Source organism: Ochotona curzoniae, unplaced genomic scaffold (genome assembly GCF_017591425.1).
Source record: "Ochotona curzoniae isolate NIBS_2020 unplaced genomic scaffold, NIBS_Ocur_1.0 contig_1014, whole genome shotgun sequence".
Classification (NCBI taxonomy): domain Eukaryota; kingdom Metazoa; phylum Chordata; class Mammalia; order Lagomorpha; family Ochotonidae; genus Ochotona; species Ochotona curzoniae.
In genome coordinates this window covers 46,101,265-46,120,133 of record NW_024464920.1, presented here as the reverse complement: position 1 = coordinate 46,120,133, position 18,869 = coordinate 46,101,265, and the positions used below count along the sequence as shown (strand labels likewise).

Here is an 18,869-nt window from a genome sequence, read left to right as displayed (position 1 = left end):
GCCCCAGCTAGTATGGTGTTTTGGGAGTGAACAGTGGATGGGAAATCTCTCCCTCTCTGTGTCTCTCTCTGTAACTCTTTCAAACTAATAACTCATTTTTAGAAAAGACAAAAGGTAGCTTTTAGACTTGCAGATTACATGGCAGAGCAAAGGAAAAATCTTGGACCCTCTCCTTGATGCAATCAACAAAGAATAAATAATCCCAGTTTAGAAAATGAGACACGAATGTTCAGTAGCAACCAAACAGTGACTGAGGAAATGGACCTGACCTCTGCTGTCAATTTCACAATAGGGAATTGAGAAAATTCGCAGAGGAGACTGATGGGTGGCCCTTCGAGCTTGCTGCCAGAGGCACATTGAGAGAGGTGAGTCAATGACCTCTTGCAGAAATGCCCATCTTTGTGGAGGGAGGCTGGGCAAGGGCTATGATGATCAACCCCCTGACGCCGAGCCAAGGTTCTGTGGTCCGTCCCTGTCACCCTCTTGCCTGTAAGGTGGGGCTAGTCCTACCTCAGCTTCCCCACAGGTGCCATCCACAGGTGTGTGCGTCCAAACAACCATAGAAAAAGCAGTGTTTCAGTGGTGTCACAATCTAACACTCTGAGCTTCTCTTTTACTATAAAACACCTAGATCCTGGAACAACACGGCCTTGCACCACCCTGCGGGATTCCAGAAAGGTGAAGGACTTCTCAAATCGGGTACATCCCCGCTACCCAAGAAAAGCAAAAGCGAAAAAGAAACAGGTGAATAAACAGGAAATGACATCACGTTTGCTCTTCCTGTAGCAGCAGATGAGCAGTTGTGAATATCTGGAATCAAAATTTTGGATCCCAAAGAGGGGACGCAGCTCCATCTGAGGTTCCCATCTGATGCCCTAGGAGGGTCCCCTGTGGACCCAAGGGTGGTCCTAGTACTGCCTCCCTGCAGAAACCAGAAGAAATTTGTCTGGGGGGAAGACATTATCTAATGTAGCTCACAGTTCAGGGCAGCTGAACTCACCAGGGAATCAGGTACCATGGTGACAGTAAGCAGAAACAGAAAAGCAAATGGAGACCCCCCCTCCAAAAATAAGGATATTGGAATAGTAAGATACTGAATGCTCCCAGCTGTGAGAGAGACTGAGACACAAGCCATAGGCACTCACTCTTTCCTAATTGCTTTTTCTTTTTTTAGTTGCCTTTTACGGCAAACCCAAAACATAGGCAGAATGGCAGGTGGTAGCAGCTAGGAAGAAAATCCCAGAGACAACAGTGATGCTTACATTAGGGATGCCCCATGACCAATGTCCTTGATGGTGGGGAGACACTGTTGAAGACACCAAGACCCCGAGCAAAAATGATCGCTCGCCCAATCCAAGTGCCACAGCTGATTGGTTGGGAGTCTCTTTTCGTTTCTTAGATAGTCAGTTGGGTGATATATGATACAAAGCAACATTTCTATACCTCTCCAGAAGCTGTGTCATGGAGTAGTACAGCTCCAAGGGGAGGGCTCACTGTGTCGGGGCTTACTTGGCAGCATGCTCTGTCAAATCTTAGAGTTGATGACATCTCAGAGCCCAGGAAACTCAATGAGTCAAGGACACTCACTCCATGAGAGTGCTTCAGAAAGTTTGTTGACAATGAAATTAAGAGGTAAGCTCATTTAGGTGCAAAAAAGAAAAAAATCTTTGAAATCCATGCACAGGTTTTTTCTTTTTTGGAATGCATGTTTTCACAAACCTGTCGAAGACCCCTATGGGGCCTGGATTTCAGAAGTGTTTTCTACTTTTTTCCTTGTGGAATAAACATGTTGTTCAATCCCATGCGCCACAGATCATCCAAAGGGATTTGTACTGCTACTGAGCAGAGATGGAGCACATAGATTGTGGCCAGAGAGGGGAGGCCCTGGGTTGCCCCACTCCTCTTGCTGTAGTGTTACTGTCTCCACCCTACATTGCGAAAAGCCAAGGGACAAAAACTCAAATGACTCCACAATGGTTGCAAAGCTCCGTTTTTCTCATTTTTTTCTCTATCCTATAATTACTCCCAAAATACCGATAGGGTCTGCAGGGACCCAAACAATTCCCACAAGCCCTTCACATGGCCTATAAATAGCTATGCCTTGTCTCCAGCGTGGCTTTCATAGCAGCGGCTCCTCTGCCAGAGCCACCCTATGCATTCAGCAGGGACACCTCCTGGAACCCCTTCCATGGGGAACCATTGCCTTTGTCTTCCTAGACCTCTTGGATGACAGCTGGACGGTCTCTGCGTAGAACCGCCCTTGACTGGGGGCTGGCTGATGTACTGACACATGCCATGCACTAGGGGGTCAGAGTTACGTGGAAGTAGCATGGTCCCCTTGCAGTGCCATTTGTTCCATGATGACTGATTTACGTGCAGAGCACTCGGCAAAGTTGGTCAAGTTTCTCCATTGTAGTCACTTCCTTCTCCTTCTGCAGTGAAGGAGTATTGGCCAAGGAGGTACTAGGAGACTTCGTCACTTCCTTACTGCCCTCCCACTGCTGATTCTACTGGGCAGTGGTGGCCCTCAACAGCAACTCTTATCCTGAGGAGCATCAACCATTGGTTAGTTCAATCTTATTCATTATTCATTATCTGCATTATTCATCTTCTTCCCCTGTTCTTATTCCCTTCTTTCATTAATGTGGACTCATGGGTTTCTATTTCCTTAAGTGGCTCTACTCAGTCACTTGTCATCATATTTTTGGGTGCTTCAGTCACCCTTAATTTGCCAACCATTGGCTCTTGGGTGCTTTGGTCATTTCCACACCACTGGTAGGATGCTCCAAGGTTAGCCTGCATTTTCCTGCTCTGGCCTTGGACTCTGCAATTTCCCTGAGGATCTCTGTCCCTTTTAGGGGATAATGCTAATTAGAGGCATGATTACGCACAAGATGAGCTCTCTGCCCACTGCTGGGCTACCATTACCCTCTGGCCTCCCTGTGGACAAAGCTGGGAAATGAATGAATGGGTGAATCTTCAGCTTATTTGTATCTGTATCTCTCACCCTGGAAGCCATTTGTTCACACTACCCATTCCTCTCCAACATCACAGGATTCTTTCTAGCTTCACCCCTGTCTGTATTTGCACTAAAGCCCTACTCGCCCCAAAGACCTCTAAACATGACTTAATATAGAAATAGGGTCATTACAGGGTTAACCAAATTAAAGTTGAATTCTTTACAGGTGGATCGAACGCAGTATGACCTGGGTCCTTATGAGAAAAGGCGATTTGGACTCAGAAGGGTAAGATGGAGGAGGCGGTCATGAGGTTGGAGTGAGGCCAAGGCACAAGAGCATGGCTGACACAGCTGAGGATGGGAGAGGCCAGGAAGGGGTCTCCGCTGCAAGCACTGGTGAGAACATGGCCCTGCTGTCCACTTGATTCTGGACTTATAGCTTCCAGAATGTTCAGCTGCAGGTATACCATCTTGGGTGCTGTTATAACTCCCTGGGAAATGGGTACATCTTCCTTGTATATATCCTGGCTAGACTGGGGCAGGTTGCAAAATGGGGTGGGGAGAGGGGTGCTTGGACCATGACCTTGATAGGAAAGGAGAGGGGGAAATCTGGGACCAGAATTCCAGTACAGAATATCTGTATCCACAGGCTGTGCCCTTGATGATTCTCTTGTAGTAGAACAAGAAGAGTGACTGACACGAGACAATTAGCAAACAGCAAACAGGTCTTGATTCGTTCCATTGTGGGTGTTGGGGTCGTTTTCAAACCAAAGATAGGCTGAGGCTGGTTTTCCTTTGCTGCCTGAGCTAAAACTTTTTTTTTTTAATTTTAAAACAGTTGAGGGAAAAAAGCAAGAGAAGAGTAATGTTTCATCATGAGGAAATTACAAAATGCAAATGCCAGGCTCCGTGAGCAGTCCATGGGCTCACAGCCATGAGCAAGGGCTTGTGTTCGTGGTGGCTGGACCATGATTCCATGTTCCGGTGGAGAAAAGAGAGGGAGGTCAGGAGGCCACCGTGGGCAGGGACGCTGGCCCCGGGCTGGGAGGAGGCCATCGCGTTTTGACATTCCAATGTAGTCATCACACAGTGAGCATGGCACCTGCTCCGAGCTGGGTGAGAAGGGTAGGAAGAGGCCAGGTTGGGCTTTAATGTCACAAAGAGGGAGATGCAAGCCCTTCTTTTCCCTGTGTCTCTGGAGACTCCACCCAGAGTAGACACACGTGGAAGCTCAGAGTTGTAATGAGTTGAACTCATCAGGGCTCAAGGGGCGTTGTTCCCTGGAGCTGGGCCATGAGGTTGAGGAGTTTCTTGCCAGGCAGAAGAAAATAAACATCCTGGCAGTCTTCTGAAGGTGGTGACTTCTGTCTTCAGGCTTGTTGTCCCTGGGATCCACTCCTATGATGGACCCCAGGGACACAGGTGCCCAAAGGCACCCCAAGGGCACAACCGTGTAGTGGCTGAGCTGAGCTCATTGCTACCTCTGACAACCTCAGAAATAAATGTGGGTCCCAAGCATTCTGTAGCCTTCCTTCTCGTGTGCACTCCAGCTCCTAGGATTTCAGGGAGATGACAGAGGAGGCGGCTCAACATGGCCTCCCATCGTTGGCCCTCTGCAGAGAAGTTCTAAGCACTTTTCATGTTCTAGTGTTGTCATCCACTCTTCTATTTCCTTGCCAGTCTGGTAGCCTGTTTGGGAGCAGGGACCATACCCACCCAGGGCTAAGGAGCTGGCAGACCTCCACTCACGTCTGTCAGAGGTGCTAGTGTGAGACTGATTGAAAGGAGGGGACCAGATGGAAGTGGATGATGGAGTGGGCATGGCAAAGGCACCAGCAGCTGGCTGTAGGACACAGAGGCCTCTCTGCCTTGATCTCTAAACTTCCAGATGTTTCCAGAGGTCACTCAGGGTGAAGTACTGGCTTATCTACAATCAGATTTCTTTCTTCTTCGATTTCATCGTATCTATGTGGACTTCTGTGTTCTTTCTTGAGCAATTGCAACTAGCAAAACCTCACTCCATTATCTGCCCGATGTGGTCAGGACTGTCCCAAAGCCCCTTCTGTAAACAACTGCCTTCTGACCTCTCCCTGTCCCTGCTGCCACCCCCTCCTCTGAAGTCCTGTGCATCCCGCACTTGCCAGGCCTCAGCCTCTATCTATTGTTCCTCACCTGTCCCACTGGCCACCCCCCCACACACACACACGACAAACACCCTGCAAGCCCTCCTTGCATCTCCAGGAGCTTCCCAGGACGATCTTGCTCTGGTCTGCTGCTCCCTCGGTACTACCCTCACCCCTTGTTCATGGGACTGCCATGCTGTCCAGACCTGGAGGCACCATGCACATATGCCTTATGGATGGATTCAGAGTGGTGTCTCCTGAGGTGCCCATGGTGACCATGAAGGGTCGCCCAGGGTGATTGTTCACTTCTTTGTTCAAGGAAAATCCAGATCCCATTACCCAGGGCATTGACTAGCAGCTGCACCACAACCCCGAGCCCTGGCTTTTCCTGCCTTAGTTCTTACCTCCCACCTCTCCCCTGGACCAGGAATTCTCCCCAAGCCTTCTGGGAACTCGTCTTTTCTAAGACCATGCACCATCCACTCCCACTTTTCTTGCTTATGTTTTCAAACTCCAGCTGGTCTGTAGCTACCTTTATTTTCTTTAAGATAGACATATATATCTTACATATATAGTTGAAAGGCATAGTTACAGAGAGTAAGGGACACAGGGAGGCGGGGGAGAAAGAGAGTTCTTCCATTCACTGGTTCACTTCCTGAATGGCCACAATAACCAGGCTTGGAGCAGGTTGAAATCAAGAATCAGGGGTCTCCTACATGGGTGGCATGAATCCAAGCACTCAGTTCAACTTTTTTCTGCTTTCCCAGCTCTATTAGTAGGAGGCTAAATGGGAAGCAGAGAAACTGGGACTCAAACCAGTACTCATGTGATGCTGGAGTCACAGAATGAGGCTTAACACCTGTATCACAACCCTGGCTCCTGTAGCTGTCTTGAAACTCCCTGTTGTCACAGCATCCTTCTGAAACCCTCTTCTACCTTTCAGTTGTTCAGTCAACTCAACCGACTACTTCGTACAACTTGTTCTGCATTCAAAGGCACTTAGGCCTCGCCAGTGACCCAAACAGACTGGGACTGTGCCTTCAAGACTCGAACAGCTTTGGGAGGAGTGGAGAGACACAGTCCACAGTGGACTCTTCATTTGCACAGCGTATCAGGCCCGCAAGATTTGGGAGCTAAATAGAAGTGCAATGGGGAAAGGAAGAGGAGAGCCATGAAGGGGATTGGGCAATGTATGGAGGGCAGGGGACATCAAAGCAGCCGATCAGAGCAACTGACCCTGCTCGGGCAGAGGGGTCTCCAGGCCCTTCTAAGGAACCCTAGTCACTGCAATCACTGCTTCCCACCCAACCCTTCCTCAGCTCAGGGACACCTGCCCCCGCCTCTGCCTTAACAAGGACAGCCTGCCCTTGGTTCATGTCCAGGGCTCGCTTCCAGGTCTGGGCTGTAGAACTTGGCACAGGCAAGGGCCACTTCCCAACATGCTCACTGGCTTCCCCACATTTCTCTTTAGGGTCTATTACTGGCTTCTTCCCCACCTCTTTCTTCTCTGTTCCTCCCTCAAAGGGACAGTGTTTTCAAGGTTCCCATGTCCTCCATCTCTGCTACAGCTCCTTTCTCCCTCCAGAGGGTTGCATTCACACAACACGCTGTCCAGCCCACATTTCAGGTTCAAGCCTGAGCACTGGAGCCAGGACTTGAATCTTGCAGTCTGGGGGCCAACTTGGTGGCAATGTGGGTTAAGTCACTGTCTGCAATACCAACTTTCCTTAAGAGCACTGCTTCAATTCCCGGCTGCTTCACTTCTGATTAGCTCCCTGCTGGTGGCTTAGGAAATGAAGCAAGAAGTGACACAAGCACTTGAGCCTCTGCCACCCACATAGGAGACTCTGAAAAATCTGGCTCCTGGTATCAGCGTGGCCCACCTCCAGCCATTTCAGCCATCTGGGGACTCAACCAGTAGATGGAAGACCCCTGTCTCTTTCTCCTTCTCTTGGTAACTTGGGCTTTCAAATAAATAAACATATCTTTTAAAAACTTATCAGAACTTAAACCCTCAGATGCTAGTGCAGGTGTCTTTAACTGAATCAAGCACCTGCCCTTAAAATCTGTTGTGCATCTGGGATCAGATTACTCCAGGTCTTGCATTCTTGGGGATTGGTTTCTCTGGCTGTCCGTGTCCGCAGCCTCTCACCCCTGTCCAGGATACACAACGTGCTCAGCTTCCAGGAATCTCTACTTCTCCCCATGCCATGGTTTGCAAACGCTTGCTCATGCTTGCTCATGCTTGTTCATACTCTGTCTCTCTTGCATAATCTGATTTCTTCGAAGTGATACCCGCTTCAACACAGCAAAGGAAGTGAGTAGGGCAGCCAGCTTGTTGCTAATGTGCCCAAGTGACAGGCATGGGGAAGAGGCATGCCAGGAACGTAGCCTGTAGCCCTGCTCATTCCTGCCAGTTCAGCATGCAGCTGGGTTTCCTGTGGGTTTCAGAGGCCTGTGTTTCAGCATCGTGGAGGCAGAGTTCACCCAGATAGCCCTAGGAGCATCTGTCTCCTTGGCATCTTTGTGGTCCTAGAACATGAGAGAGTTTGACAGGTGTGGTCCTACCTTGGAGAGGGAGTCACCAAGGTTGGGGAACTGTGTGTCCTGCCCTTACCTGGCACAGAACCATCAGGGGTGCCCAGGGATGCCAACTCTTAGGAGAATAAACCCTACCCACCTCCAGTACAGCTGGGAGAGGAGGTCCCCACTTGGTCCCAAGCCAGGGGGAATGCAACACAGACCGTCTATCTGGTGGTTAGGACCAGCCTGGATCAGTCAGCATCTTTTCCAGGAGACCATTGGTGTCAGACCCAGCATGTGGCTCTCCTGACTCATCCCAGTCACTGCCAGAAGGCCAGCTTTTCAGCACATTACTGGGGACCCAGGAGTTCACCCCAGAGTCCTCTGTACCAGTCCTCTCAGACTCTGGTCCTAGACCTTTGCTTCCCTTCCATGCACTTCTGATAATACATGGTCCAGCAAAGCCCCTCCCCATCTCTGTACATTCTTGATATGGGACAGATTCTGTCCCCCTGCACTCCACACTTTCTGTGTTGAAGTTCTAGCTCCTAGAACCTGAGATTAGATCCAATGGGAGTGATGTCCTTACAGAGAAGTCTGGAGGAAGAGACTCAGAGAGAAGCAGAGAGAGAACAAATGCCACCACCAGGAACATGGCTATCTATAACATCTGAACACAGGCCTAAAACAGCTCCTTCTTTCCCAGCCCTCAGGAGGAAGCTGCCTGCTGACCTGGCCCTCAGTCTCTTTCCTACACTTCAAAGCCAGTCCATAGGACAGGCACAGGACTCTGCAGACAGCTGCTTGGGGTGGATTTCTGGCCCTGCCTCCTCTAGCTGTGTGTCCTTGTGCAGTCTTCTAAGTTCTCTGAGTACTGATATTTTTGACTATGAAATAGTACAATACTAGCAGCCACCTCATGGAACTGTTTTGAGGACTCAATGAAAAAAATACAAGAAGAGCTAGGTGGTGCACAGTAAATCACAGTAAATGCCCTTACTACAATTGAGACTGCAATGAGAGCAGTCTATCAGATTGGGCTCTGCAATCCCAGCAGCTGAAAGCAGAATGGGAGAAGAGAGAAGAGAAGCCTTGGTTCCTTTCACCTTCCAGGAGTAAAGTTAGTCCTGGAAGACCCCAGCCCATGTTGTGCCCCAGCCATGACAATGCAGTGAATATAACTGATTTATACTTAGTGTAATAGTGTAGGTTCAGTCCACAGATAGAAATCACAGTAGTTATTGGACCAGGGAGAACTTAATATAAAAATTTATCTAGGGCCCATTGTGATGGCTCAATGGCTAAATCCTCGCCTTGCAAGCGCCAAAATCCCATATCGGCACTGGTTCATGTTCCAGATGCTCCATTTCCAATCCACTTCCTTACTCATGGCCCGGAAAGGCAGTAGAAGATGTCCCAAAAGCTTGGGATCCTGCACCTGTGTGGAAGATCTAGAAGCTCTTGGCTCCTGCCTTCAGATCAGATCAGCTCCGGTCATTGCAGCCATTTGAAGAGTGAACCAGCAGATGGAAAATCTTTCTGTCTCTCCTTCTTCCTGTAAATCTGACCTGCCTTTCCAATAGAGATGAATAAATCTTTTAAAAAAGATTTGTCCAATATATAAAATGGTTAGTTGGGTAACTCAAAGGTCAAAGAGTGATTGAAGATATCAGGGAGATAGCATTTGTAGGTAGCAGCTACCACCCTTTGTGCTGCTGGCACAAAAGGAAGAGAGACCCCATAAAGGTAAAGACTGAAGGGAGCTGGTCATCTGGTCAGCTGATGCTGGAATGTGGTTGGTGATTGTGGGCGGTATTCCAGGAAATTCCTTCTGCTAGTGTTGGCAAAGCTGCTCTAGGTACTCAGCTGCTGCCATGGGAAAGAAATGTTGCTTCCCAGGTGAACCAATGTTGCCAGGCATGCTATCAGCCATGCTGCCAGCCACAGCCATGCTGCCAGCCATGGCCACAGCCACAGCCAAACTACCAGCCACAGCTGCAGCCAGACAGCCAGGAGCCAGTCCCGTCTCGTCTCCAGCTTGCAGCTTCCTTCTAGGGCTGGAGGTGTAATAGGGAACCTGGAGCATCAGTGTGGTAAGGGTGGGGGTGGAGTTCCAGGTCGGGCCTCAGAACGGGGCGGGGTAGAGGAGAAGGGGCTCAGAGCTGAAAAACTAGCACCAGAAGGTTATTTCTGTGTAAGGAAAAGGAGGAAATGGGCCGAGGGTGAGTTGGGAAAGGGTTGGGTTATCCAGAAACAAAGGGTGGATCCCTGTGGCCAGACTGGCCAGGGAATTCCCTAGTTTCTTTGTGAGGCCCTCCAAGTGGTTTTCTTTCAGAATTGAGAAAGCAAACAGTTCTCATGCTGCCGTGTGCCCAGCGAGGCCAAGGGAGAAAGCCGCTGGCGGGGAGCAGAAGTGATGCACTCGGAGCTGCATGCCTGCCTCTCGAAAGCTAAAACAGAAACAGAGGAACATTCTTCTGGAAAGAAGTCACAGACAAGGAAAAGGGGTGGGAGTGGGGTGGCAAGAAACGTGGACCGGGAGCAGCAGTACAGGTCTTTATCATCATGGGGTGAGCAAAGATGCTGTCTCTCCCTCGGATACTGAAGGTTTGATCTTTCTAGCGTGACAGTGACTCATTCAGCCCACACTGCTCCGACACTGTCTGACTTCCACCATCCCCCTGTACGTGGATGCTCATGCACACACCGGCGTGCACACACACATAATCACTGGTCTACAGAGGTTCATGACTGGATCCAGGCACCTAGTTTCTGAGTTACTAGATGTGGGCACCTGCTGGAGAAAATGACTCTCAGGCTGCAGGCAGGAAGATCCCAGGCCCAGAACAAACCCAAGTATCCTCAGCTGCTAGTGTCTGATGCCAAGGGTATGGCAATTAAATGTCCACTGCTGAGCAAGCCCATCCTGCCTGACGGGAAACTGGCCGGCTTCTGTAAGCAGGCCACAAGCAGTAGCCCACAGCTTGCAAAAGCCCACGGTCCCTGCAGTTCCCAGAAAGCTGTGTGCTTCTGGTGCCACAACTATCAGCTCAGATTACTAAGGGTTGAAGTTTGGGGGACCTACGTGGTCTCCCTTGGGTTAAGTTGGCATTTATTGAGTATCTTGTGCCACACAATGCACAAAGTCCTTATTCTATTACAAAGGCCCTATGATCAAAAAAAAAAAAAAAGTACTGTTACTCCTAGCCCATTCTACAGATGTGGAAATGGCACGACTTCCTCAGTTTATTAGCTAGAAAGTGTCGGATACGGAAAGTAGGTTCTTCATATCATTTCCTACCTGGTCCCATGTGTTTAATTCTAAAGTGCCCTGCTCAATAAACCACGGGCTAACTTTTTGTACAAATTGTAAAAATTCTAATAATTGCTTCTTGCTAACTTTAATGCACTTCCTATGTAAGGTATGTTTAATAATATCAGCATATAAACTTCTTTCACTAGAATCGCTCTGGCCCATTTTTACAGCACAGAGGGTACACAACTTCTCAATATAAGTTCTGACTATTCACCCCTCCCCACCTGACCTTCTGTCAGGGGGCCTGCAGCACCCTGGGTGAAGTCCTATCCACGCCGCAAAGAGAAAGAAAAGACTTACCTTCGTCGAGTCCCTGTTCAGGCGCCACTTGCCGGAGTCCAGCCCCAGCTGAGTTCGGAACTCGCGAAGGGTGCGTGGATGAGGCGCAAAGAAAAAGAGAAAGAAAGAGACGGACCACTAGTAACTCTTCATCATCATAATGGACCACGCACAAAAGCTGTCTGCTTTATTTATACAAAATCAGTCAAACTGTGGCTCAGACTTTTTACCTCATGGTCAAGTGGGTGTTTCCAAAGATAACTCTGCCATTTGTTTCACCTAAGGCTAGAATGTTAACCACCTGGTGCCTGGCACCTGGCGCCTGGCTAGGAAAAGGTTCTCAATAGATGGTGCATATCAGTCACTAACACATTCCTACCACAATTACTTTACAGCTTGGTCTTGAGATAGTCAAGGAAGGAAGGGACCTAAAAGATCAAAGAAAGAGGGAAAGAATAGATTCCCACTACACCTGAAGACAGAACACCTTTGATTAGCATAGGATCAAAAGGGGAGTTAGTACCCTTGATTAGCATATTGCCACAGGATGCAGCCCTAACAGCGATAATAGCTCTTTGGCTAAAAACGGCACCAGCAACATTAGCTTCTAAGTTCCTATTGATATTTAACAGTAACTCCGCAGAGGCAGGCAATGCCTAAATAGATTACAGAATTCTCAGTGGGGTTGTCCGGTGTCCATGCAAAGGGAGGCAGAGCTGCATTCAGGTGTTGTAGAGACATCCGCCGGGCCTTGCCACACAGCGGGAAGTTCCTTGCGGCCTTGCCTGCAATAGAACCATACTCTTCACACCTTCCTGTCTTCCACTCCCATCACATGGACCCCAGCAGGTTCTCACTCCAGCCTCTTCTGCTTCCCTTTCCTTCCTGGCAGCCACCAGAGGCAGCAGGCATCTTTGTCCTGCTCTCCCCACTTGCTCAGCTGTACCCACCCTTCCTGCCTTTGGCCCCAGTCCTCGATGGCCCTTAACACAAGCCACATAAGCAGTTACTGCACTTGTTTGCACAAAAACTGAATGCTTACCAAAAATGCCAAGATGGAAAGTCCCAAAGTTCTCAGTTTGGAAAGAGAGCTTCCTCTAGACCACATGCTGAACTTGAACTCTTACCTGGGTTTTTCTTCTCCCAGGCGAGGTGCCTTGAGCCATTGTCTCTTCCTGCTGCAGCTGTCAGGAAAGACCTGTGGATCAACACACAGCCACACACTCACTGAGTGCCTAGTGAAATCATGCTTATTGCAAAAACTGGAAATCACTCCCTCCAGGGCTTCCTGGCACCCTCCCAGCCTTGCAGAGAGCTGGAATGTTCCCTCTCCCAACTTCCGCCAGTCCCTCTTGACCCAGCAAAGAGACCTGCAGCAGGGAGGGGCTGCCCTCTCTCTTGGTATCACAAATCAAAATAACTAGTTCACACGAAAGGAAGCCAGCGTGCTGAGACAATTGTAAGCATCTTCTCTCGAAAATGATTTTTAAAAATTTTAGCCCTTGTGACATTTCATATCATAGTTAAGACACACAAAAACATTTGTAACACAAGTGTGAGCCAGAACGTGCATTACCAAACTAGTAACTCAGCCCTGACTGCCAAGTGCAAGCACTAATCACCAGCAGTGTCTCCCTCCCTCCCGCCTTCCCTCCCAGGAGTAGCCACTGTCTTGAATTTTGAGCTTGTTGCTCTCTGCTCCTACCAAGTATCTTTTTAAATAATGAATTTTATGCATTTTTCTTTTGCCACTTGCTTGCTATTTTCATGCAATTGTCTCGAAGAGCCATCCATGTGCTCTGGTTGATGTTTAACTGTGATGTCCTCCAATCGGGTGTCTTTGGTGACCATCACAGAGAGAGCTGCCATGAATGGTCTTGCTGATTCCTGCTGGCCATGTCCAGGACTTCATTGCCAAGGTCATTGCTCCACACACATCACAAATGGCCTTGCAAACAGACCAAAGCAATGTATATTCTGCTAGCTTTGCATGTCTTCATGGCCCATTTGTTTTCTCTTTGTTAGCGGAAAGCCTGGTCACAGGTTCACCTGTTGTTTATGTAGCTGTCTGTATCTTTCTGATTGACACATGGGAATTCTTTATATATATCAGGTGCTAATCCTTCCTCAGGTAGGTGATGCCTTAAAAGTATCTTCTAGCGCAGGGTTCATTTTTTCTCTTTGCCTTTTGATGAAGGGAGTGTCTCATACTTCATGTAGTCAATTCAGTTAATAGCTGCTCAGTTTTACTGAAGATGGGCTCTTGTGTTCGTGTATCTTCTCATAGTTCTGCTTTACCCGTCTAGACTTTTCCATGCCTAACAAGGCTTTGTGGATGGGGTGAAAGAATCTCAGCTGATTTGCCTTTTGTCCAATTGACCAGCTACCCGAGCCAAAGTCCTGAATTTTTTCCCTTCTTTCTCTCACTGTCCTGCACACTTACCTCTCTGTTCTAAACCAAATACCACCCATGTAGGCATCTCTCTGCTCTCGACTCGGTCCTGCCACTGGGTGGTTGGTCCCTGTGCCAGCTTCATGCTGTTCTCGTCCATTACTTTGTAATAATCTGGGGATTGGTGTTGGGGGTGGGAAATGTGTCTCCTATAAATGGGAGTATTTAGGCAATTTCAGATATTTTGTTCATCTGTATTGTAAAATAAGCATGTGACAGTCTAAATAAAAACAAAGCAAAACTGGACAGAAAGGCACTTGTGGGATTTGGGGAGGGGCAGGAATTGTATCAGCTCTGGGTCAGGTGGGAGGACTGCCCTCAGGAATCAGCTGCCCACTTGCAAGGTTGAGGGGTCACTCCATTGATCTGGTTTTTATCAACCTTCAGTTACGTTTTATGACATTTAGTCACATTTATTTCCAAACCTTCTAGATTGTAATGATGTTGTCAGTGACATTGCTTTTAAGTTTCTTTCCAAATTGCTAGTTGCTAGCATGTAGGAAGGGCACCAGGGATAGGTGTTGGGCACCAGCCTGTGCCACAAATCTTGGCTCTGCTGCTTCAAATCCAGATTTCTGTGGGCATGTACCACGGGAGGCAGCAGATGATGGTCCAGGGGCTAGGATGCCTGCTGCTCATGTAGAAGACTTGGATGAAGCCCCTGGCTCTTGGCTTCTGCTTGATCCAGCCCCAAAGCTTAATCGGGAGATGGAAAATGGGTCTCTCCTTTTGCTTTCTCTCACTCTCTCTCTTATTCTCTCATTCTCTCACTCCCTTTATTTCTTTTAAATAAAATGAGAATAAGCAGAGAATTTTAAAAGAAAGGCAATCCATTGTTAGCGTTAATGTAATCAACCACAGAGCAAAACTCCAGTAACACATCCAGGCATTTCCTACACATTTCCACTGAGGACAATCGCATCGAATGTGGACAGTGACAGGGAGGTGCTGTCTGCAGGGTTGACCAGAGCCCTGAGGGTTGAATCCTTGAGTGACATTGGGCATTCCTGTCTGCTTCCAGTTCTTTGTGGTCTGTTTCCTATGAAATACTATTGAATGCAGGCTTTGTGGAAGATGGAGTTTATCAGGTTAACATTGTCTTTTATTCTTAGCACCACATGAGGAGACAGGTGTGTGTGTGTGTGTGTGTGTGTATTTGTGTGAGAGAGGCGTGGGGGGGAGTGTATGAGTGTGTGTTGGAGAGACTTGTGTGTCTGTATATGTGTAAAGATGAGAAAAGCATATGTGTGCGTGTGTTTGACAGAGCGTGTGTATGAGAGACAATTTGTGTGTATGCGTGTGTGAGATATGAATTCCAAGTGTGTCCTGATTCGTAGCAATCTGAATCATCTTGGTTTTGCCCATCTGTCTGGATAACCATGCAGTTTCTCCTCTTTATCCTCTTACATAGAGCATGAATAATAGCCACACGTTGACATGCCTCCCTTTTACGTCCAGGTTAAACCCAACACAGACATTGGGTGGTCTTGATTTTTCTCTGATACCCTGTCAGATGTGTTAGCGAAGATCTCTGTCTATATTCAGGTGTGCATTGACCCATGCATTTTGCTGCCCGAGTCTCCTCTGTCTGGGCATGCTGAGGTCTGAGTGGGTCCCCAGGGTGGCAGTGTTTGGAGATGGAGCAACTTGGGCAGGCTTTAGTCCCTTCAAGATTCGTCCCATGTGTGGTGTCCATGCTGTTGTCCAAAGGCATTTGTGACAAGTGGAAACATTCCATCCCTTCAGCCCAGAGTGCATCCATGGTGCCATCTTGGAAGTCAGAGGATGCTCTCCTGGTAGGCATCCAGCCTCCTGACATTTATCACCTGCTCAGGCTAGGGTCTTCTGTTTCACTGAATGGACTGAGACAGACTTCAAGAGTATTCTGTGCAGATGGAAGTGTTTTGCCATCTGTTTTCTGGAAGATTTCTCTCTATTCGCTTGATCTGTGATCTGAATGTTTTGGTAGAACTTGCCCATAACACAGTCAATGTCCTGGGAGGCAAAACTTGCTCCAGTTAATGTAATGATTTAAGGGCAATTCAGGCTGCTAGTGCTTCTGATTTTTGTAAAGCCAACTTATATTGTCATAAGTATTTTCTCAATTCAATTTTTTAAAAGATTTATTTAATTTTACTCAAAAGAATTACAGAGAGAAAGACAGGGAGAGAAAGATTTTCCATCTACTAGTTCACTTCCACAAATGACTGTAATAGCCAGAGGTGAACTGGTCCAAAATTGAGAGCCAAGAGCTTCTTTCAGGTCTCCCACATAGAAGCAGGTGTCCAAGGCCTTGGACCATCCTCCATTGATTTTCCAAGCCACGAACAGGGGACTGGATCAGAAGTGGAGGGGCCAGAGCTAGAACTGACAACCAAAGGAATGTTGGTACTGTAGGTAGAGAATTAGCATACCACACCACTGTGCTGGCCCTGCTCAATTCAATGTTAAATTTAGGGAACAAAGACTTTTACGGCTTTTTTTAAAAAAGCTAGCATCCTTTTAAATCCATAAATATGGTTCTTTTTCGTTTCTAGTACCAGGAGTTTTCTTTTCCTTTCTTTTTCTCCTCCTTGATTTTGCCAGGGGAAGATAACCTATTTGGAACTTTGTTAATTTTTGTTGTTGTTTTTGTTTGGTTGAGCATGTTTAATTTTGGGGGACACTGAGCTTTGAGCTTATCTTTATGATTTCTTCTTTTTCTCCTTTGCTTTACTTCTGACTTTGAAAGCCTAGCTAATGTACATCCAGCCATTTTTTTTTTTACTAATTATATACTTATGATTTTGTTATATTTAACAATCAAACATGTTCTAAAACACATTTCCAAAGGCTCAAAGCAAATAATCATCACTGACTTTGGATAACGTGCACAATTGGATGGGATTCATTTGAATGTTGGCATCTGGCAAAGTCACAACTTACAAAACCAGAACCATTTGGGACTCCTTGGCCATTGAATTGATGGGTGGGAAGGGGTTGATGCACTGGCTAGGGTGATGGGTCGCTCTCACCAAGCGGCCACTGTCAGAGGAGGCAGTGAAAATGCTGTGTGAAGCCATGGAACTGCACACAGACCTGCTGAGTACATCCTCACCCATCACCCTGCTTGGTCAGGGGTGGGGCAGTGAGGAAGCGGGTGAACATGAAACTAACTAGAGTTCAGATCTTCTAAGACCACCCCATCCAATAAAGACCTCTATTTGGGCATCCCACCCAATGAAGACCCCCTATTTGAGCACCATGTCAGCAGAAAGGAAACATGAAATGAACAATGGCGGAAAGCAGCATCATCCATCAGCCTTGGACCTGTGGCCGCTGTAGACCCATCCTTCATTCCATCACTGCCCAGGACTTTGTGTAAAGAACCCCAAGCTGCGCGCCCCTCCCCACCCGCCCCAACAGCTACTATCTAGAGTTTTGGACATGATCCACCATAATGTTGCAGCTCATGGGAATTTCTACCTTCTTTGTCTGAGAACATGGAACTGGCCCTTGGGTAGAGCACCAGAGTGGATAGCAAGAGGCTACATGGGTGGATTGTCTCAGATTCGCTTTGCCCATCCACAGGCAGGCTGCACAGTCTTGCTCTCTGCCTGGGGAACTCACCTACATGGCTTATGACAGCCCAACCCTATGAAGACTTCTGCTTCAGTGTGACAGTGGGGATCCTCCATCCTGGGAGGAGTAGAAGAAAGCGTGTTTATTCTCCTGGTCCTCTCCCAGCAGGGTTGCTTCTGCTGACCATGTCCATCCATGAAATTTCACTGCCTCTCATTCACTCTCTCCTTGCTGGTTTAAACATTCCCTCCTTGTCTCCTTTTGATCCCAGGAAGGTAACAGCTCAGTTATTCTGTCTCAGTTATTCTGTCTCATCCTGCTCATTGTTAATATCTGCATTAGGAAGCCTCAAATTATCCTAACCCTGAGTGATGAAATCCTTCTTAAATTATCTCAACCTGTGGATGCTGTCTTCTTCCTATTGGGTGTTCAATGCTGGATAAGGAACATAGCTGTCAAGTGCAACCAATGGTCTTTGTCGTGCCTTCTCCGCAGGTCACATCCCACGAACTCAGAGCCCTACCTGAGCAGATTCTTTTGAGGCCTAACTTGTCATCATGTTCTACTCCCACCATGCATTGCAAATCTTGGAAGCCATTGCCAGGAATGACCCTTATTGTCCCCTGAGTGTGTTTGTGTCTGTGGACACCAGGCCATCATCCTGATCATGGTCATCTATCAGTCTTAACTGTGCTTACCAGCAGCTTCCCCATCGTGCAAAGATTGGCTAACAGTTGAGTCATAGCTGTTCCCTTGATAGCAGCATCTCTAACTTGTCTGCTGATAAACGTTTTAAAAGGGCTAAAAGAATCCTTCCAAGCCATTCAGGGCAAGTGTGTTATGGAGTTCCCATCAAGCACTTGTGTGTCCCCTGGCAGCTGCGCCAGTGATTTTCTTCACACTGGACTCTTCCAGAAGCCATGGAGTTTTAAGGGAACAGTCTGCAAAAAGCCTTCACCCTCCTTGTAAACATCTTTGGGCATAACCTGTCAGGCACACATTCTGTTAGGAGAAGCCAATAAAGCTAAAACTGAGCTTTCCCCAAGGAGTTCAGGAAGCCAGTGTGTTTAGCTCCCCCCTCCACATCCCACTCCATCCCGCCAGGAATGATGCAGAAGACTGTATGAGTGGATACCCTTGGTGTACAATGCCAGTGAATCAGCTTGGTGCACCCATACTGTCTTTGTGTAGTAATGGACAGCATGTGAGGACATGCCTTGCCTTAATGATGTGTCGTTGTTGCCAGTGGTAACCTGCACACCAGGGGCAGTCAGCACACTGGGTATAGCCAACAAGGCACAACCAATGGGACCCTGCTCTGGCCTCTGTGTCCCCACTGTCCAGTGACCAATGTCAAGACCCAGACAGGATAATGTCTCAATGAAGTTGGGTGTGATCTTCAGCTACTTCCCCCCCTGGCAAAAGCTCCTTCATTGATGTTTTCTTGATTTAGTTATGCACGAAGTCGAAGCTCAACCCAAGAGATAGACTCAAAGTGAAACAGAAAAAGCAGAGGCAGGTGTGGCTTTGTCCAGCTGTTCAGGGCCAGGTCACAGAGTTTTGGGGTCAAGCTGGCACAGGTGTTGCTTGCCAATCCATGGCGATACCTCTCGCCTTTTGGTTAGATGTGGGCAGGACTGCCTGCACTTTAACCTC

General features: G+C 47.9%; 1 protein-coding gene across 5 annotated transcripts in view; it reads right to left on the bottom strand.

Annotated features, from left to right (window-relative positions):
* CSF2RB (colony stimulating factor 2 receptor subunit beta) overlaps positions 1–11,259 on the bottom strand; it is a 34,212-nt gene extending 22,953 nt beyond the window's left edge. For all 5 annotated transcript variants that reach the window (XM_040985601.1, XM_040985574.1, XM_040985582.1 and 2 more), the window contains exon 1: positions 11,222–11,259. The gene's annotated coding sequence lies outside the window, so the exon portion shown is untranslated. The remainder of the gene's footprint in view (positions 1–11,221) is intronic.
* Positions 11,260–18,869: the final 7,610 nt, after the last annotated feature.